Source organism: Manis javanica, chromosome 8 (assembly GCF_040802235.1).
Source record: "Manis javanica isolate MJ-LG chromosome 8, MJ_LKY, whole genome shotgun sequence".
Lineage (NCBI taxonomy): Eukaryota > Metazoa > Chordata > Mammalia > Pholidota > Manidae > Manis > Manis javanica.
This window is the reverse complement of record NC_133163.1, coordinates 72,807,223-72,829,709: the sequence shown is the minus strand read 5'-3', so window position 1 is coordinate 72,829,709 and position 22,487 is coordinate 72,807,223. Positions and strand designations below refer to the sequence as shown.

The window sequence follows — 22,487 nt, the reverse complement described above, 5'->3', positions numbered from 1 at the left end:
AAGAATTAAAGAGGTGTTTAGATATCCTCCAACATCTGCAATGTGGGAATGAAATCACTGTAAGAGAAGTAAGTATAAAATCCTATGGGGGTTTAAAGGAAGAAGAGATCACATTTGGTGGCAGGGATTTTAAAAGATCTGAAGGGACTGTGCTTTAAAGAATGATTAGGATTGCAAAAGGCAAGGATGAAATGGCAATTTAGGAAAATGGAAATGACATGAGCAAAGGTGCGGAGAAGGAAAAGTAGTTAACTTCTGGAGAGAAGGCAGGAGTTAAATTTAGCTGGAGCATAAAGTTATGCATGTCAAAAGGAGGGAGCAAGGTTGGAGGAGAAGGGTGATGCCCTCTGTCAGAGAGCCTCAGGAAGGGAGGCCGGGGGGCTGTGTGCCGAGAAAAGAGCATGGGCTTTAGGCCAGAGATGGATTTGAAATCAAGGGTCCCCCAAATACTAGCTCTGTGATATAAGTTATGGCAAATGACCTCTCAGAACCTAATGTAAAAGACACTTGTATGCTTACTTAGGAAAACAGGCAACACCGAATCAAACCAAACCATGATGTTTACACTGTTGGCCTTGAGGCATGCATACAAAGTTAAATTATACTCAGGGTATCTCTTCTAAGAAGTCAGGGAAGTGAGTAGGAGGCTGGGTTAGAGCAACTAGGATTCATCAAGGTTAGATTTCCTAAGAAAGTTTGGTGCAGATTGCATGAAGAGGGGGTGTAATAAGACCTCTTGTCTTTCAAAGGTTTAAGTGCTAACTATACATTCCTCTTTGGGGAGGAAAGCATGCATGAAAAGGATTCTGGATCTGTGAGGTGGTGGATGTTGGCATTAGCCCCTCATGGCATCCCTGGGGACTGGCTGGCATCAAGGAAAGTAGGCATGTGTGATCAGAAAGAGCAGGGAACAAGAGCTGCAACCATGTGGCTGAACTCGGTACTGGGAGATGGGGTGGTCCTTCCTCAGGAACCACGCAAATCTTTACAAGGGTCTAGACCAGCAACGGTCTAGTCTGCCCAAGTGCTCAATGGGTAGGACCTGTCTTCAACAGTGCCACCATGTGGCAGAGAGGAGCAATGGCAGTTATAATCCAATCTGACTCCGGCAGCACTTCCTGCGTGGATGCCCCGAAGCACTGGGGGACAGTGTGTATGTAGAGGAGGCTTAAAGGGCTAATGCCCTGCCTCCTGATAGTACAGACATAAGAATTTGAGAAGTTAATTGAAAGGTAAAGAGAAACAACTATCTGGAATCGATTCAAATGTGTAGGGCATTTCTAAATGGTTACAAATAAATAGAATAAAAAAAGAAAAAATACGTAATTTCGAAAGGGTCAACTTTTGTTCTTAGAAAACTCAGCTATCCAGAAACTCACATTCTAAATTTCTGGATTAAGGAGATTTTCAGCTTTTATTCATCAGGGTATGAAGTGAAATGTTTGCATTTCATACTTGAAATTTAGCTCAGCTTCCATAAATCTCTGAAGGAGAAAGTCTCTAATGATCCTAGATCTGTCTATACCTTTTCACATCTCTGCATTTACTCCTTGGCTTTCTTGTGGATGAGGAAGGGCAGTGAAAAGGAGATGGTGAGAAAAGAATCAGTCATGTTAATTACTGGTGGGATTACATTGTTCCTGGTCAGTGGACATTCAGCAAAGCTCAGTCACTGCCTGGGCTAATTGTGCTCTGGGTCTGATAAGCAGTCACTGAAAAGTGAGCAATGAATAAGGTCAAAGCTAGGCATTTCTTCTTTGTTAACTACTCTTGTCATTCGTCATTGGTTTAGTATTTATCAGTTTTTGGAAATAAATCAGCACTTAGATCGGGAGGGTTCTATAATGGTCATTTAGTTCAGTCTTTCACCTCAGGTGGAACCCTCTACAAACTCCCTGACTCCTTGTAACAGAAAATTAGTCAATGCAGGCTCTGCTACTATACCTAGGGATGTGGAACTCACTCCTTGGAGGAGCCGACCACCCACTTTATTTCACAGTGTAGTCTGGGGGGTCAGCAACAGTGGATCCCCAGTGGGAGGGGATGAGGAATGCTGCGAGGGAGGGGGGCATGCTGAATCTGAGGCCTCACGATGTCGGGGGCTGCCTTTGTCTATTCACATATTTGTAGGCAGAATGGGAAAGCACCTTCCCCCATGTCTGAATGCAGCATGGGAAAGCACAAGCGTGAGAACAGCCGGTGCAGTCCTTGGAAGTTATCTGCCCACAAAAACATGTCTTGTCCTCGAGGATGAGCCAAGACTCCTCACTCTGAAAATAGGGAGACCTTGAGAATGTGTGGAAACACCACCCCTGCTTCTGGCCTGCCTTCCCCCACTTGCTGATTAACAACCTGATTACGCATTCCATGAAGAACTGAAGGAGCCTTATTGTTCTTAACTTTGCCCGGCTACCGCTGACATCAATACTGTGCTTGATTATCTATTGGATAATGCTATGTCCTGGAATCATGTAACCCCACTGCATTATATAAACCCTGGACCTTCAATAAAGTTTGCTGGAGACACGAAGGAGCGTCAGCCCTCCCCAGTTCTCGTGCTTTTTCTCCGGTCTCTTCACATCCCTCGATGGGCCTGTTCGACTGTTGTGGCTGGACTGCGACATCACCCCACACTTGCTGAGTCAAAATTCTTCATTTGAAAAGATCCCCAGGTATTTGTATGTGCCTAAAGTTTGCAAAGAATGGGCTTGTTCAATATCGGATGGTTTGGGGTGTTAGAAAAGAGCATCTTACTGAAACCTGCTCTACTAGGCCGTCTGCAGGCCATCTCGTTCCTCCTCAGCCTTGCCTGTCCCCAGCCCTTGACCGCTGGCCTCACATCCTGTCATTCCTGCTGGCTTGGCCACTGCTGCCGTTGTGGTGACTCATCTCACCCTCCAGTTGTCTGTGACCTCCCTCAGGTCGGGGCTGGGCTTGGGGACAGCCTCTGTCTTGCTCACCATGGTGGGAGCCGTGGCAGCGCCAGTGCTGGCCAATCCCACTGACCCATGGGGGCCCTGGCTCTGTCTGTGCTCCTCAAAGGGGCAGAGGATGGAACTGAGACTTACACCTGCCCAGTGTAGGAGAGAGAGGAGATAGGAAGGATCCAGGAGGTAGATTGCTAGCTCCTTCTGCACCATGCTGCATGGTGCAATGCTGCCACCTGCCACCTCCCATCTCCTCCAGAAACGTCCTGTTGCGACAGGGACCGTGACTGTAGTCAGAGTAAGGTGAGAGCCTCCAGAAAAAGACCCCTACCAAAACTCCATATTAAACAATTAAACAAAGACAGAGTCACATTAATTCTCTAAAGTAAAATATTAAACTAGGAATATAAACATTCTTCAGTGAAGATTAGTTAAAACTAAAAAGCCAAGAATAACCTGGCCTGGAATGTTTGAACATCCCCCAGATAAGAAAATACCTCAGCACAGCCCATGTCTTGTTTGTGTCAATTGAATGAGGCTACTGTAAAATTTACTTTAGCCTGCTAAAAGGCCCAGTTTATCTTTAACTTTACCCAGATGCTGCTTTTCCTCCTCCAGCCCTAATCAAGTCAGTAACTCAGCTCACCTTGAAAGCAAAACAAGCAGCCTTAACTGATATACTCATAAACCAAGAAACTGCTATTCTGAGAAAAGATCAAAACAGTAAATTTCTTATGTTAACTCCACAAATATAGTCTAGAAAACTGATAAGAAACTTAGTGTCTCTTTAAAAATAAACACTTAGAGACCATCTGGTGGATCCACCTCCCTAACTCTTGGTCTCTCAACTGCCTATAAATCCCCTAAACAACGCACCACCACGGACTCTCTTGTCCCCTCCTGGCGTGAGCCAGGAGCCCTGTTCTTTCACTTCATCTCTAAATAAAAGCCTGTACCTTGCTCTCCTACCTTGACTGTTTGTGAAGCTCATTCTTCAGCTTTGTAAACAAGAACCCTGGCATCACTGTGTGACCTGCTGTGTTTTGGGGGAAGTTGTGGGCAGCTTGGCAACATACTAGCTTGTATCTGCCCTCCCTCTTTGTCTCACATCTCTTTTCCTTTCCTTTTTTCCTCTGAGATTGCTCCCCTAAATAGAGCAGTAATACTTGAGCTTGGCCTTACAATCTGTTTTCTAAGGAACCCAGACTAAGACTTCTGCCTTGTAGCAGCTTCACTCACTGCTTCTAACCCACCATCTGGGGAGCTTTGGAATGGTTGACATCATTCATGTACATTCTTCCTTCAGATTCTAGAAGATGCTACTGTGCCTTCTCTCTTCTTGCCTAACACCCCCAGTTCCTTAATGATACCTCAGAATGTGGTTTCTAACTCTCACATTCCTCTTATCTCACTTTTTATGTCATGTCTTCTTAGACTGTGGCTCCTTGAGGGCCCCTCCAGGCGTGGTCAGCACAGTGCTGAGCTCATGGGGCTCCCATTTTTTTTTCGGGTGAGCCTTGTACCACCATGGACACAGGTGTCCTGGGCTGAGCCTGCCCCTGGGAGGAGAAGCTGATTATCTGGGTTGCCATGACCTGGCAGGTTAAAATGAGCTCAGGAAGATTAGACCAGAGCGAGCAAGGCAGATCTGGTTCAGTCTTCTCTGTCAGCTTCCCAGGGAGGGTCTGGAGCTCCTCCAGGGTGTCTGCACCCTTAAAGACCCATTTGGGCTGACCCCAAGCCAGGATGTGGGGACGAGGTGTCCAAGTCACTTCCCAGGTGCTGTACGCTCCTCAGAGCTAGAGGCCTCCTCTTCTATCATCCAGGCAAACCTAGAGCTGCGGTTTGGCCAGGCAAGTCCCGACAAACATTAACAATTGCACCATATTTAGGTTTTCTGGGTCAGAATATGAGTGTAAGAAGAGGTTCTAATCATGTAAGCTGTTCTAAGTTCCAGAATACCTTGTCTTTTTGGAGACTTTTTTTTTAAACTCTCTATTTCCCTCCTGTGCACCTCAACTTTTAGGAGCTTTCATGATATACCATGCACTGTGCCAGGTTTGTGGGGAACGCAAATAAGACAAAGCTATAGTGCCTGCCTTCCAGGACCTTGTAAACGCAAGACATGTCACATAAGGCACAAGATTCCTTACGGCATGAGGAGTGTATGAACATGCCGTATGGCTCAGAGGAGGGGCAGTGTCTAGACGTGCAGCAGCGACAGGCTCCATGGGGATTTCAGCAGACAGAACTTCAGATTTGCTGTAGGGTCTTTCCTTTAACCTTTGTAGCAGACAGTTATAGAGAACCAAGTCTTCAGGTCATTGGAAACTGTATTGCTATTTCTCATATTTCTTAGGGCAAAGGACATACCATATTCTCTTGTATTAATAGAACGCTGTAAACACATACGGCACAATACCTTATCAGGGTCAGAGATATGACAACATTTTTGTCTTTAGTTTAAAAGACTGGTGAAGAATCCATACAGAAATGAACAGGAACATCTCTGTTTAGAACTAATACATTCAGTTTAATATTAGACTCCTGTTCCCTAGAGATTGAGGAAAGCAAACTTAATTATTGTTGGCATGTTTGCTAAACTATTTTTAGGAAGATAGAACTGCCACAGCAGAGGGTCCAACAGGGGAAAGTCAACCACAGAGATTTGGGGCAGTATTTCATCAGTAGCCAGTGTGTAGCAGTTCGTTCTAAATGATTCATGGTAGGGGAAATAGCATTATATTTATTCTTTCTGCTCCCAGCACACTTTCTGGACAGTTACCTTCTTTTATGAGTATGTAGGTACACATAGAATGCAAACTAGTTTTAATATTTAAAGGCTAACTTTTTCAAGGCTTCTGTGGTCTCTGTGGTCTGAAGGGGTGGGCTGGAAGATGAAAAGAGCAGTAAGAGCTCGCAGGAGCTGTGGATGCCAAGGTCAGTGGTTAAACTGTCCCCCCTCCCCACCACTGATGGGATGGTGACATGTCGTAAAACTGATTTTCCTGTTGGCCATCTGAATTTCTTCTTTGGAGAAGTGTCTGTTCATACCCTCTGCCCATTTTTTAATAGGGTTATTTGCTTTTTGGGTGTTGAGGTGTGTGAGTTCTTTCAATTCCTTTCTTAATGAGCACTTAAGTTATTTCTAATTTATTTTCTGAATTTTCTTAAAAAAAACCCCTACAACCACAGCAATATGTTATTTGTTTTGCTAGTGGTGTTAAGATCAAAAGCAAAAGGACTGTTAGCTATATGTGACAAAAAACAAAAGTTACACCAAAATGGCTGGACACAGCTGATTCCTTCTGATATCTGTGAGCTGGATTTAAGAAAGTGACTGGCCACATTAAGTTATGGCACATCTCAACTTGAAATTGACCATTTGATGTCTAGAAATTTTAAACTGAGTCAGTCTGAACGTACTGCTTGGTACCTTCTGTGGTTGGCACTATTTTATGAGCAGATTAAATTATTCACATTGTTGCCATTGGAGTAATTTTTAGGTAGATGAAAAATGTTTAAGTTAAGTCTTTTATCAAAGAATAGTTTCCTTCAATGTGTTGTTTTATGTTGTGATGCTTTTGGGAACCAAAATTTGGTGAGAAAAAATAAATTTCTCATCATCTTTCTTATTATGTTTAAGATTTTAAGGTTCCTTGTTACTAGAGTTTGAGATCATAAAGGAAGAAATATGTGACTCAAAAAAGGGTATAAAGGGAAAAATAGTATTACTTTGAAGAGGAGAGTGAACTACCTCTTTCCTGACTTGGCCTTCCTTTGAGCTCTAGCTTATTATTTATTCCTCTACATCTTTAATTACTTATTTGCTTAGTTTTATTTATTCTTTTTGCCTTTTTAGATTGTTGACTTTTTTTTTGTGGGTGGATGAAGGTGGGGCCTGAAGCCTTATAAAATTTGGTGGACTTAAGTTATGAAAATTTAAAAATGAATCATTAGAATGAGAAAAGAAATAACAAATTTCAATTTCTAAAATGTTAACAAACCTGAGTCCAATTTTATTAATTAATAGGCTGTCGCACCTAAATAGAATTTTTCTTCTACATTTTCTTGGCTGTTTATTTTTGATCACCTCTTTATGTGACAACAATTATATAATTATTACAAAATAAGAAATAAGACTTTCTTTTGCCTTTTTGATTTAAAAATTTTAAGTTACTACTAATAGTTGGAATGTATAAAACAACAACCTTACCACAAATACATTCAATATTTTTCAATAACTTTATAGGTTTGCATTTTGCCAAAATAAGAATTCTAATAAATGATTAATAAATATTTTAATAAATGGTGAAGTGATTTTTACCAGAAAAGACAAAAATTGATAAATTATACATTTATAATTGCATACACAGCATTATCAAAGACATTTCTGACAAAAAACCTTCTGTTTTGAGTAGTTGTTGATGACAATTGAATCTTCTATTGCCAAATTTACACATGTGGTGATTGGAAGAACTTCTAATGGACCAGCCTCTATGGTAATATATTTCAAACCCTTCTCTTCCACTACCCACAGATTTCTGGTGCTGACTGCCTCAGGACACACTCATATTGCAATATGACCTCTGTTCCTGAATCTTTGAGTTGAGGGTGAACCGACAAGGTGAGCAGTAGAAGTATTCGAGGGAGTCATTCCTGCATGGGATGGCTAACAACTAACTATACAAGAAAGTGTGCAAATGACGTAAATATACCTCATGAAATCCTAATTTTATATATTCCCAATTCAACTTAGGTAAATCCCCAGAATGTTTGCCACCACTCCTACAAACTTGGTATAGAGGGAAATGTGATCAAGGGAAAAGGCGAAATGGAAAGACAGTGGCTTTAACGCATTATGGTTAAATGTTTACTTTTTACAGAATTTTACAGACATAAGGCTATGTGAGCGGTTGTTAAGAGTTTCTTCCTGAGCTTTGTTGGAGCCCGTTCCATGAAGGGATTCGAAGTAGAGGTTCATTAATTTTATGATATATTTGCCTCTGAAGGCTTTTCAAATTCTTTTAAAAACAAAAGAGGGAGGGAGAGAGGGAAGGGAGGAAAGTAGGGAAAGAAAGAGGAAAGGAAGGAGGGAAGGCCAGACTGGAAGTGCTCTGGTTCGTGCATCTAACACTAATATTTACTAGGTCAAAATCTATGTCCCACCATGTGAAAATATATGTAACATAAACAAGACTGTTGGGTGCTTGCTTTCTAAAGGTTTAGAATCTATGATTTCAAATGTTATGCTACGGATTTCAGGTCTGAAAATTAGAGATTAATTTCTTTTTTGTTCTTAAAAATTTTAAGTAAAATTTACATAAAATGCAATGTACATGTTAAATGCAGATCACTGAGCTTTGACAAATGTATAAGCCTCTGTAATCTTGATCCCAATCAGGATATATTTCTGTCACCCCCAAAACCCTCCTGTCTCTTTGTAGTCAGTATTCTTCTGTTCCAAAGCAAATATTCTTCTGATTTCTGTCATCATAAATCTTATCTGTTCTTGGGTTTCATATAAGCAAAAATCTTATATACTTTTTTGCGTCTTGTCTCTTTTGCTCTACGTAATGTGGTTAAGATTAATCCATGTTCTGCGTTATACAAGTTTTTTTGTGATCATGTGCTTTTGTTTCTCTTGGGTAATATCTAAGATGGAATTGCTGGTGCATATTAAACTTTATGACATTAGCAGCTTTATTCCTTCTTCAGTATAACATGGTATTAATTCCTTAGTTCTTCTAAAGCACTTGGAAACAGAGGAACAAGTCTATTAAGCAAGAATGATTATTAATTAAAGTTTGTGACAAATTATTCAATTTTTATGTCAGAAATTCCAACTCTGCAGAGTTGTCTTAATTATCTAAAATTAAATCTAATAATTACCAGGATGATCCAAAAAACCTTGAAGATCAGTGTACTTCCCAAAAAATCTTGACGTGTTTTTTAAAAAGAAAATTATACCAGTGGGGGTCCAGTTAAGCGACAGAAATCACACAGTTATTTTAATAGAGAAAACAATACAAACAATTGTCAACTAGATATAAAGTTATCAACTTGATAATGGAAGTGGAAAGAGAGAGAACAGTAAGGTATGACAGAATTACAGAAAGCAGCTACCTTCCCTGAAGAATGAGGAAAAGGGAAAGAGGTTGGAATTACTAGACTGTAGGAATGTGGGGCCAAAGCTTATAGACCTTAGGCAGCACTGCTTGTCTGGTGCTGTATCTTGGGATTGGGGAGAGACTCTGGTCTACAAACTACAGACCAGAGGCCAAACCAGCCCATTGCCTGTTTTGTATAGCCTGTGAGTTAAGAAAGATTTCTACATTTTTAATGATTAAAAAAAAATGAAAAGAGTAATTGTATTATTTTTCTAGGGCCCCCATAATAAAATGTCACAGACTGGGTGGCTTAAAAGAACAGAAATTTATTTGGTCACAGTTCTGAAGGCTAGAAATCCAAAACCCAGTGGTCAGTGGTTCTGTGCTCCCTCTGGGGCTCTGGGCAGGGTCCTTCCTCCCCTCTGTCCAGCTTCTGCCATTGGCGTCGATCCTTGGGGGTCCTCGCTGTGTGGTGACCTAACAGTCTTTACAGAGTGCTCTCCTCTCTGTCTCTGTCTTTACATAATGTTTTCCCCTTCTTATAAGGATGGCAGCCATATGGGATTGATGCCCAGTCTAATGACCTCATCTTAACTTCATTATACTTGCAAAGACCGTATTTCCAAATGAGATCACATCCACAGGTATGGGTGTTAGGGGGTGTTAGGACTTCAACCTATCTTTTTGGGTGCACATCTTAACTTGCTACAAAATATATTTTGTGGCACGTGAAAATGATATGAAATTCAAATTTTAGAGTTCATAAATAAATATGCTTGCCACATTTATTTATATTTGTCTGTGGCTGCCATCATGTGACAATGGCAGAATTGAAGAGTTGCTGCAGAGACCAAATGGCCTGAAAAATCTCCAGTATTTACTCTCTGGTCCTTAACAGCAAAAGTTTGCTGACTCCTGTTCCTACGTGATAGGAAGTGTTGGAAAAAATGCAAATTGGATTCAATGGCTGCTGTTGGAAGGACTCAACTATTCTTAGGTGAAGAAGACAAGTTATCCTGTGGTGCTCAGAGAGCCGTGCAATAGGGAGGAAGCTCGCAGGAAGCAAATAAGAAGGAGGAAGTCTCTTCATTTTCTCCAGCCTTTCGTCTCCCTATGTTGCCCCCTTTCGGTGACTTAAGAGGGAAGAAGCTAAAAAAAGCAAATGTGGTTTGTAGAGTCTTGGTCCAAGAAACATTAAGCTGAGAAAAGTATAGATTTGGAACCTACAGACAATAGCTTAATAATTAGCATACAGATACACACACACACGTGTGTGTGTGTATACATATATATGTATAAATATATATATATATATATGTATAGAACCAGTAAGGAAAATGTATATGTAGCTGCTGTAGTCCTTATTTCTATAACTGAACTTGAGGCCATAGTTTGTGAGTGCATACATGAAAATATTTATTAAACTATACTTATTTTGAGATAATTGTAGATTCACATGCAGTTGCAAGAAATAACAGAAATCCTATGTATCCTTCAGTTATTTTTCCAATGGTAACTATTCTACAACAGCTGCGGAATTGTGGCACAATGTGACACCCAGGATATTGTTGCAGTCTAGATACAGAATATTTTCATCATCACAAGGATCCCTTCTCCACACTTCCCCCATCCTACTTTTAGTTCTGGCAATCACTGATCTGGTCTCCCTTTTTATAATTTTGTCAGTTCAAGAATGTTCTATAAGTGGAATCATCTGGTATGTAACCTTTTGAGATTGACTTTTTAGACTCAGCACAATTCTCTGGAGAAGCATTCAAATTGTTGCACTTATTACTGTAATAATCCTTTTTATTACTGAGTGGTATTGCATGATAAGCATGTATCAGAGCTTGTATGACTATCCACCCATTGAAGGACATTTGAGCTGTGCTTAGTTTTAGGCTATTATAAATAAAGTAGCTAAAAACATTTTTGTAGAAGCTTTTGTGTGATTCTAAGTTTTCTTTTCTCTGGGCTAAAAGTCCAAGAGTACGATTTCTGGGCCATATGGTAGCTGCATGTTTCATTTTTTAAGAAACTGCCAAGCTGTTCACCAGAGGGGCTGTAGCATTTTACATTTTCACTGACAGTGTGTGAGTGAGTGTTCCCATTTCTCTACATCCTCATCAGCATTTGATGGTGTCACAGTTTTTTATCTGAGCTCTTCTGATAGGTAGGTAACAATATCTTATTGAGGTTTTAATGTGCATTTTTCTGATGGCTACTGATGTTGAACATCTTTTCATGTGCTTATTTGCCATCTGTATATCCTCTTCCGTAATATGTCTGTTCATGTCTTTTGCCCATTTTCTAACAGGATTTTTTATTTTGAGAGTTATTTATTCTAGACACTAGTCCTTTGTCAGTTACGTGGCTTGTGAATATTTTCTCCCAATCTGTAGCTTGTTTGTTTCTTATCTTCTTCATAGGGCCCTTCCCAGAGCACACATTTTAATTTTGATGAAGTCCAATATATCAGTGTTTTTCTCTTAAGGATTGTGCTTTTGGTGTCAACTTTAACAACTCTGCCTAGTCCTTGATCCTGAAGAGTTTCTCCAATGGTTTTTTCTCTTTCTGAAAGTTTTTAGTCTTACATTTCAGTTAAGTCTTTAATATGTTTTGACCTCATTTTTGTCTAATGTGTGAAGTTTAGGTCAAGGCTCATCTTTTTGGCCTATGGGTGTCCAATTGTTCCAGCACTGTTTTTTGAAAGAGTTATCTTTCCTCTGCAGAGTGGCTTTTGTACCTTTGTCAGAAATAAATTGGACATATTTATGTGGGTCTATTTCTGGTTTCTCCATTCTATTCCATTGACCTATATGTCTATATCCCCATTAATAAGATACAGTCTTGATGACAGTATCTATATAGTAAGTTGAAACAAACTAGGCTGATTTCTCTGACTTTATCCTTCATATTCAAATTGTTTTAGCTATTCTAGTTCCTTTGCCTTTCCATACACATTTTAGAATAATCGTGTCTATACTAGTAAATTATCTTGTGGGATTTTTTTATAGAAATTCCATTAAACTGATATGTTAGGAAGTCTAGAATTCAGGGTTTAGGTATTTGCAGAACTCATTTGCATATGGATCCTCTCCATTATTTATTTGCATAGGTTAATATTCATTAAAACTTTGCTAGGAAACATGTTTTGTGTATGTGTGTGTGTAAAGAAACGGAATGGAGTGGTTCTTGTCCTGATTTAGTGCCTCTGTGCAGACAGAGGATCAGGAGCAAACAGTTCAGTGAGGGTTTGGGGCCCAGGTTGTAAAATTGTCAGAACCTTTGGGTACGGCCATTTTTGACATGGTCAATTTGATGTAGTCTTTTAAAATCATAATATCACTCTTTTATTAACAACTTATGTTAGTAACAGATGTCTCTATGTCATTCCTAGTCTCCATTCCAATCATGGGGGCTTTTCACTTTTAGTTGTGTTTGTTTTTGTACTGATACACATTTTTGTCCCATCTATGAAGGTCTTAAGTTAATTTAAAAAATGTTAATAAGTAATATATTCACATGGGTAAAAATATTAAAACAGCACATAAAGACATAGATCTTATATTCTTATGCCTGTTAGGAAGGAGTTTGGTTCAATGATGCAGGGAAGTCAGGTAGAGTGAGACATGAAACCAAAGCCAAGAAAACAAAGCAAGTTTTATCACATTCTGTAGTAGAGTGGGCCCTGACCTAGTGTCAGACAGGCCCTGCATATTTGAGGAAAGTTCCTTTCTGTGGAGTTTGCAAGGGCTATTGTCATGCAAACGTTCGACTGACGGGCTGGCGACATGTAAGCTAATTTTTATGGCACATGCATTTTCCCAGAATTCTCTCTGATTGCCCACCAAGGGGGGCTAAACTGCAAGGCAGATTTATTTTAATGACGTTATAATGAGGAAAGGTCACTTCAGGGCACCCCAGGAGCATGCCCAGTTGGACTCTAGCTTGTGGAATGTCTCTGTAGTTTCACTCCTCCTGCTGGGGATTTTCTCATTGGTGGAAGCTATCTGTAGTCTCAACTTGTCTATCTGGGGTCACCCTGGCCTCTCCTCCTCCTTATCTCTGGCTTCCCACCTAATATGCCCACCCTCCCTCCATCCAATTCTACCTTACCCCTAACAGGTTACCACTTTTTAATTTCTTGTTTATCATTCCAGAGAATGGTCTGCATATATTTTCACATACATGCTTAGAGTGCTTACCTTAGAATTCTCGGTCATTAAAAATGCAAATAAATTGAAATTTGACTTTTCATTTATGATTTTAACTCTGACAATGGATATGATCTATGTTCTCAGTATGTTCTATTTTTTAATAATGAAAGTTTATGATGATGTATCTTGGCAGCTAAGACCTTCCTTTTTTAAACTTTGGTACATTTTCCCCTTACTGTCTTATTCTTATCTTCTATTTAACAACATCATTAAAGAAATTTTGTAAATTATACAATCTTCTTCATTCTGAAGATGTGCTAAGTGAGACCAAGAGAAGATAAGTTGTTTGTTCAAGACCACAGGGCCAATTTGTGGCAGAACTGAGACTAGATCAGAGGCTCAGTCCAGGGCTGACCTCTGTTCATGTCCCCAAATGCTTTCACTGCAGTACAGTGATTGAGATTTATTATTATCATGGCTGAAATCCATTAGAAAAATGTTTCTGCCATCCATCTCAGTCCTCAGCTAATCACGTGGTCCATCCTTTAAAAATGAGAATTTCTTCTTTTTTCTTGCGAGTTTCATAATTTTAGTTGTTTCTGCTTTCTTAGCATTTGCCCAGTTCAGTAATTAATCCCCCATTCTGAATTCACTTAGATTGGAGTAATATCTTGCCAACCAGACTGAGCAAGTGAATAATTGGAATTTTTATTAAGGATGAACCTTCTTTATTATATTATATTTATTATATATGATAGTTTCAACTGTCTGAGTCTCTCTTCTCAAATATATTCTTGCTCATTATCTTATTTATGTGATGTTTAATTTAAATGGCCTGTCTTCCATTCTTATGCAGGAAAATAAACTGGCATAGCCCTCAACCAATTAATACCATTTTTCAAGTTGGGATTAGTTTGTATTAATGTAGTAGTCTGACCCCTTGTGGTTATAAGACACATCTGCACTCTAGTTGTAGCAGCAGATTTTGATTGGATTTTCTGGAAAGTGAATACAGGACAATGAATTCCTTTTTTAAAGTAAGTAAAATAAAAATGAGAGAGAAATCACGAGCTCAGTGAAGATCAATAATAAAAGATAAATTTAAGGAAAATTGTGTTTTTGTGAAAATGATTTCCAGATCTGTATTTTTACAGGTGTTTAGTCAAGCATGAGGAGGCTTCATTTATAAACACACTGATGTTTTAGGAATCCATTTTGTTACCTATTGGAAACCAAAACTTGCTTTGCCTCTGAAATTAGTGTTTGGTTTGTAACCCAGCAGAGCCTTTTATAGTCTTGTTTGCTGTAGAATTAGAAACAAACTTAGAGCTGGATGAGATTTCTGTGATCATCTACTGAAGATCAGAGACCCAGAAAGGGCTGGTGACTTTTCCAAAGCCACAGAGTGAATTGTCATCAAATTTAAGTGGACCCTCATCAAATTCATGAGGCTCTCAGATTTATGAGGGCCTGATCACAGCAGGAGAGTTCTCCCTGATTCTTGGGATCTGGGGGCAATGTCATGCTGCAGGGGAGAAGGAACAAGCTGTAATAATTATACATATAATATGTGCTCATGGGAAATCACCCAAAGGGAGGGACAGTCAGTTAAAAGTAAAAGCTCTCCTTTCTTTCCAGCTGGAGTACCCTTAAACCTATAGCCTACAAGTGCCTACTTTGATGTGCAACCACCAGATTTTTTTTTGTACACACACACACAGATATACTGTTTTCCCATGAGTTCATACTATACATATTATTTTATAAATTGATGTAGTCGCTTAATAAAATATCTTGGACATCTGTCCAAGTCAGCACATTCTAATTGTCTGCTTACTTACTGTTTTGCTGTAAGGATGGCCTGATTTATTAACTACCCTCAAACAATTTACATACAGGTGTTTAAAAATTTTTCTACTACTGTCTATACAGGTAACACATATCCTTGTATATATAAATACAGACTTATTTGAGTGTTATCTGTGGGGTAAATTCCATTAAAGTGAAAATTTTAGGCCAAAGTTTATATATAATTTTGACAGCTAAGAAAGCACATTTTTGAAACTGATTTTACCCACCTCCGTTTCTTTGCCTTTCCCTGTTCCTGACACCCTCTTCCAGACCCCAGGGGCTTTATGTCTCTCTTTCCCTCATTCAACCCTGCACTTTGTCTTTTCCATGCACTTAACCTGTTTACTGAAAAGAATGAAGTTACCACCTGCCTCCATTTCCTTTGATCCATGTGAACTTTGCTGGCATCTTTTACTCTCTCCCACTCCTGTTCACTCAGACAGCTGAAGAGAGAACATCCTTCTGTCACCCATCTGTTCACTCTTGTCATGTTTTTTGCAATTTCTGGCACCTTCTCCCATCAGGTATCCCTTTATCTAATACTTCCTTAATCTCTCTTTTTTTAACTGCCTGTTATTCCTCAGCTTATAAAATTATCTTCTCTCTCCTCAAGCCGTATTTCCCAAAGTCTATCTACCTAACACTAGCTTTGGGAGGTAGTCAGTGGAAAGATCATTTTGTCAAATAACTTTGAGTCATCCTATTTACTATTATCTCCCTTTTGAATATTTAGAATCATAATTTGTTAAAAAAATTCAGAAATTCAGCAATAAAGAAAAGATGTTTTCTAACTCCCCAAATTGTTTTACTATAAAATCCACATTTTCTCTTTTGTTTTCTTCTGTAATGTTTATTAAGATCTGTAAACACCTTTTAGGAAATTCTGCCTGAAGCAGTAATTTCCCTTGACTCTGTGACTCTGCTAAACCCTATCATCCCTCGTTTCTAAGGCTGAAGTTCTTTCAAGACTAGGGTATAGCACTTAGCCTGTCCTTCTTTCCTTAAACTGTTGCTTCCCAGTTAACCCAGTGCAATGTGCTCTCTATCCAGATCACCTGACTGAAGTCTACTGAACTTCTTTGAGAGTCTGAATCAGCTCCACATTGCCATGTCAAGGAGCCTTCTCTCAGTCCCGGTTCTTTCTGATTTTGATGCAGGGAATGATACAGCAGATAACTTTATCCTTTACGTTCTTTTTTCCTTGCTTGTAGAGACATTGCCTTACTTGATTTCTTTTGGATCTCTCCCTTTCTTTTTAATTTTTTTCCCCTTTAACTTCATCTATTTATTCAATGATATTTATTAAATGTCTATCGGCACTGTGGGAGGCGCTGGGATTCCAACTGTGAGCAGGACAGTCTGCCTTTAAGCAACCTCTTGACAGTGTGATAAATGTGGGAAGATTTATCTAAATAGTTCTAAGTGCTGTCATTCTCTAAGTTTGTACTCTTAGTGTTCTCTTCCCTTCCCTACCATTTTCTCTTTCCCTTTTTCGTCTACGTTCTCTCCATAGGTATGTTATCCATTCACTAGGCTGCAACTACTCTGTGTATAGATGAACCTCATTACCCCTGATTGAATACCTTTCTCCCAAACTCCAGGCTCACATTTCAACATCTGCCTGATTTATTTATCTATATGCCAGGAAACACATTTAAAGTCAACACTTTCAAAATGGAAATTCTGTCCCCATTTCTCTCCAGCTCCCTTAAATGACGTTCCGCCTGACCTTGCTGTTCCTGTTAATGGCACTGCAGGCTCAGCCGTTATCACTGACATCACGGTCACTGGTTTCCCCCTTTCTCTTTCCCACACATCTCTTTGGCTGCCAAGGGCTGGAGATTCTGTCTGCTCACCGCCTGGTCTCACTGTTAGAATATCAGCTCCTCACTCTCTTCTCTGGAATGTTTCAGTCTCCTCCTAACTGGACTCTTGAACTTAAGTTTCTTCCAGTCCATTGTTTATGTCAATTCCAAATTAATTGCTTTATGGTAGAAATTTCATTATGCCTCTTATCATCAAAAATTTTTAATCCCTTTTTTTGCCTTCATTAAATATAACATCTACAGCCCAACATCCAAGCATCTCCCTAGTGCTGCTTCTGCTTCAGATTACATTTCTATCCTACCAACATCTTGAAGCCCATCCCAGATGCCACCTCCTGCAGAAGCCCTCCTGATTTCCCCAGTTGGCTCTGCTCTTTCTGGGTGAGGAAAGGCAGCAAGGAGGGAAGACAGAGGAAAAAGTGGTGATTTCTTTCTAAGTTGATGATTGTCTCTTGAAAAGAAGATGCAGAACTCACATACTAGTTCAGGAAGGTTTCATCTGACTGGGATGTAAATTTGAATATCCAGGCACAGCATGGATAGTGGGTAATCACCCAGATACTATTTATCAGTGTCTTTTATTTTTAGATATTTTCCACAGCTACTCTTTGGAGGAATAGTTCTTTGTTATGTTTACTGATGATTTTTCTTTCTTTCTTAGGATAACTTAGATTAGTTTGAATTGCTATGCTAGCTTTTAAAAACTCCTGCTTTCCTACCTTCCTAAAAATGTTTTGTATACTTCTCTTTGTTCAAATGAATGTTTTCATCACAACCTATGGATATGGACATCAGAATACCATTGACTTTGACGACTTATTCATCAGAAAGAGGTCTTATGGCCAAATGATGTCAGCTATTAGATGGCAGAGCCAGCATGATAAAGATACTATCTGAGAGATGGCATTGATGGTTAGAGGGGTCTCCCTGTCAAACGTGGAAGCTGAGTGGAAGTAGGCAGTCTGTTGTGGAAATTCATGGCCAGCTATAGAAGGGCAGTACCTGGAGTCACATTCAGTAGACTTGACCCAGGGTCAGGCTCCCAGATGGAAGGTGAACAGCTGTTCTTCCCCTGCTTTCTGCTTGACTGGGAGGAATGCTTTATTGTGCCTGTCCCTGGATAGGATTAAAAATCATTGTTTTGGACATTTTTAATGATTTCTTAAACTCAGTTAAGGTGATAACCCTCATTTTCAAATCTATATATTTTTGAAGTGCTTACCTACTTTATTATACTGACTTAGTGGGTGATATGCCTGGAGCATGCTGCTGATCTACGATGGGCAGACATCTTTCTCTTCAGTTTATACCCACAGAGGTTAAGAGAGGGCACCATTCAGTGCAAATTAGTGGCAGAGCTGGGAAGCCAGTAAGGTCATGGGATATCTGGATTGGATATCCAGCACTCCGGTACAGGGACTAAAAAACACTGCTCCCAAATGCTGTATGTGTGCAAGTTATTTCCTGCAAAAGAATTGTGGAGCTGTGCTAGGGAGAAGCATAGAAATCCATTTTCTCTTTTCTCCTTAGCCCTTCCACCTTCCCTATAATGGTTGCATGTTCCTCTACGGGGGTTATATAAAAATCAATCCTATTGTCTGGCTACCCAGTGGTATGGGACATCCAGCAGTAAGAAAAATGTCATGAAAGAGAATGGTGGCCTTTAAAGGGCTTTGTATTGATTTTCAATGGGCTTAACTGTTATCCCCAGGCTTTCAGACAACATTATCTCTTTGTATTGAAAATGGATTGCACTTTTTGTTTTGAAGCTGAACTTGCCAACTGCATGGAAACTACTAGAGTCCATTTCAACATATCAAGTGGGAGACATTACTGTGAGATTCACACTTTAGCACTGCACTTCGGTTGCCCATAAAGACCAAAGGAAGCCATGGGAAGAGGAAGAAGCCATGGGAAAATGGAACAATGGCTCGTTAACATGTATAGAAAAGACAACCTGGCTGGAACTCTGAGAGGCCACCTGTGCAGGTACAGTTCCCCCTGACCCCCACCAATGTTTGCTGGGTGTTCGAGGAAGCTAAACCCAATATGTTAGTGCTCATGAACTCTGGGAAGGAATAACAACAGCTCTACTCTGAGGTAATCTCTGAAGAAGTGAACAAAAAAGTGAATGAATTTCTCTGCTAACTAGAGAGGATGATACAGCATGGACATCTGGGGGCCTGTGGTCCTGAAAGAGCACCTTGTAGGCGGGCAGAGGCCCAAGGCTGGTGTCACTGGAGCAGACTGGAGCAGGAGGACCGCTGAGCTGTAAGTAGTGGTGGTGATGGTGTTTGATGAACTCTTTGCTCAGTGAGCACTTTCTGTAGTACCCTCTCCACCCTTGGAGACTGAGAGAATACTTTCATCAAGGGCCTATCCTTGTAAGGCTTAGGGGCCATTTAAACAATTCATGTGGGCACCGTTTGGAAAATTTTGTAATATTTAGGGAGAGGATGTCCTACATAAGAAAGCTGATACTTTTTGCTCTTTACATAGGTGAGGACTTGGAGCATGGAAATTAGGGTTATTCTTGTACATGTCACCTATTGCCTGCTTATGAAGCCTGAATCCCAAGATAGATGCAGTAGAATTATTCCCTAGCCCCTCTGGTCACAACCTTTATTTCGTTTTACCCTGATGCTTATTTTACCTATACTGTTATCTTTTATAAATATATTAAGGGGGAAATATTTACCTCCTATTTCACTTTCCACCCACAGATATTTTTTCTTACACTTAAGGACTGAGAAAAAGATGTCATAAATTCTGTTGTGTAGCATTGAAGCATCCTCAAAACTCTTATCCTACCTTTTAGATCCCTTTTGAACATATTTACCAAGTTGCACCACTGTCACTTTAAATTAGATTTGTCTAAAATGGACCACCCTCATCTCCTTTTCTTCTCAAACTGGCTTCCCCTCCTGGCTCCCCTATCACTGTTAATGATCTGATTACTGCATTGGTTCCCAGTCTGAGAAACTCTGTGCACATCAGTACATAATTATTGAGTAACTAATATGTGTAGATCACTGTGTTAAAATTTGTGGAAGATACAGAGATGTGCAGATGCATTAATTTCATAATTTTGATGATGAAATTGGGCAGACACCTAGAAGTAGCACGAGCGGCTTCAAAACCATTTGCAGGTGTGGCTGCAAAGGAAGCGGTGGTGCACTACCCAGATCCTCCCTCAGGGATGAGCCATTCATTCTTTCAGGTTCCTGGTGTGCTGGCTGCTGGTGGCTCCCACTTGAGTCCCTCTGGGATCCTCGCCCCTCTGCCTGTGAGAGGGAGCTGATTTGCCTGAGGATGGTGAACTGCAGGAGGAGTCATGGAGAGGACATGACCTCCAGATGACCCTTGTCAGGACCTGCACAGTTGGAAGCTCCTCTCCCCCTCCTCATCCTTGGAATGTGGGTTCTTTTCCTTGCTTGTAGAGGCTGCCCCGAGGACACAAGCTTGAGATAGTGATGTGGTGTTGAGACCATCTGGATGGTCCCATGACTGAACCTAGTTAAGGTTTCTATAAAAACTTTTGGGATTCTAGTGGGCAGGTATGGAGATCTATTCATTTTGCAGCCTTGGAAGACCAGCCTCGTATGCAAGTTTCTTTGCTTTTTAAATCTGCCACCTGCTAATCTGGAGTGGCCTGCTTCCTTCCGAGGTCTATGTGCCCCCCACACACCAGGGCCAGTTTCAGAATACACTTGAGAAGCACCTTGAGGGGCTTGTGAACCAACATACCCCACCCGATAACTGGTCAGTTAGAGGTACCAAGGCCCCCTTGGCTCAATTCGAACAACTCTGCAGGCCCACTGCAGCTCCATAGTCTCTGTGGGACTGTCATCTCAGCTCTGTTTGCCCCTCTGCGCAGTGCTGCTGCGCTCACTCTACACTGAAGCAACCCCACTTGGAGAAGTTTTTTCTCCAGGGAATCCAGGGTAAGGCAGTGGCTGCCTCTCATCATCCCCTTGTTCTCCAGTTTTATGTTAAAATGGGTTCAGATACACAATTTAAACAGATTGAAACTTGATTCAAGACTTCCTCGAGGATTACAGGGTGGGCATTAGCCCTCTCTCACCCCTTTTCCCAGACTGAGAACTCAGCAGGCATTTTGAGTGTAAGTCAGAGTTCCCCTTTCAAGTGCGGAAAGCCCCGGAGGCCGCTGCTGCTTGCTGACACACTCATGCTGCTGGATTCTGTCTCTCTGTCTCTCTGGGGGGCACAGGCTGCTACAGTGAAGTTTGTGGTGAAGCACGGCAGGCCTGGACTGGGTGAACATGGCCCAGTGACAACTCAACTCTTTCTACTAGCGTGCCCGTCACTGGGTTCCCTAGGCTGGGGCTCTTTGTGCCAATTCCATTCAGTCATATCCACAGACACTTTCCTCTGAAGCCCAGTGACCAAGAGGTTCCACCTGCCAAACTGTACCCGACTCCTACCACAGGCCAGTAAAATGGACTGTGGTTGTCTTTTTGTTTTGTGATCACATTATATTTGTGCATTTATTTATTATTTATATTTATATTAATGTAGGTACGAATATAAGAATGGAATGAATGTCTGTTCAAGTCTACTATTGTATCCTTTAGGAATCTTTAAATATTTTTTTCATATAGGTTTTTGGATATATTTTGCTTATTTATGTATAATATTTCATTTTATTTTACCATATTTGCCACATAAATGGTTTCATCTCCATTTTATTTTTAATCTGGTATTTGTTTGGATATATTGATTTTTTTTTTCAATTTGGCATTTTAAAAACTCATATGTATCCTTTGTCATTTTGTTTTTTCTCCACCTGTTCAAATTCCACTAGTCCCTTGGGACAGCTCTCTGGTAAAACAGCTTCCATGAAATACTTTTGCTACTTGAATAAAATATTTTCTCATTTCTAACCCACATTAAGCTATGTTTGTAAGTTTTTGTGGCCCTCTACCATATTCTCTCATTTTATACTATTTATATGTTTTAATTAATTTTTCATCTTCTTAAAAGCAGCAACTTATCTCTTATTTATACTTATTTTTCTCTGTCATGTTAAGTTCTTTTCTTCCATGTGGTCAAGAGTGAAATAATAGTTAACTTCTCTTTGTAAATTCAACTTCTCACGATGAAACCAAAAATTTCTTGGGTGGGCACTGTATTTATTTATTTAACAGAAGTTTATTGAGCATCAACTATAGGCTAAGCGCTGTTATCTTAGGTCACAAAATCTGAAACCTTTTCATGGAAATACATTTTTTCCCTTGAAAGTTGAAATTCATTGACTTGGGTTTAGCCACAGATGAAAGAATGAAATATCTCTTAAAAAATAGATATTTAGAAGAACAATTATAATGCATCAAAAACATTTAATTAGAACCCTCATGGGAAATCTCATCTGTTAGTATAATAAAGTCAAGGACAGGGGTCTTATTTTCCCATTGATTTCCATTGTATATATGGAAAATTGTTTAGGTTGATAAAAAATGAAATCCCTTGGAAGACTGAGTTGGGGAAGGGTTTACAATGCTCTGTAGCTCTATAGCATTTTCTGTACCAGTATGTTATGCTTTACTCATGTCCAGTGAGTTATACCAGACATTTATCAGTTGATTTGTTTTG

At 40.0% G+C, this 22,487-nt stretch overlaps 1 long non-coding RNA gene across 1 annotated transcript; it reads left to right on the top strand.

Annotated features, from left to right (window-relative positions):
- The first annotated feature begins 1,558 nt into the window (after positions 1–1,558).
- Positions 1,559–21,549, top strand: LOC118972244 (uncharacterized). The gene is made up of 3 exons (XR_005061108.2): positions 1,559–2,672; positions 7,468–7,554; positions 18,644–21,549. It is a non-coding gene; the product is annotated as an uncharacterized lncRNA (long non-coding RNA).
- The last annotated feature ends 938 nt before the right edge of the window (positions 21,550–22,487 follow it).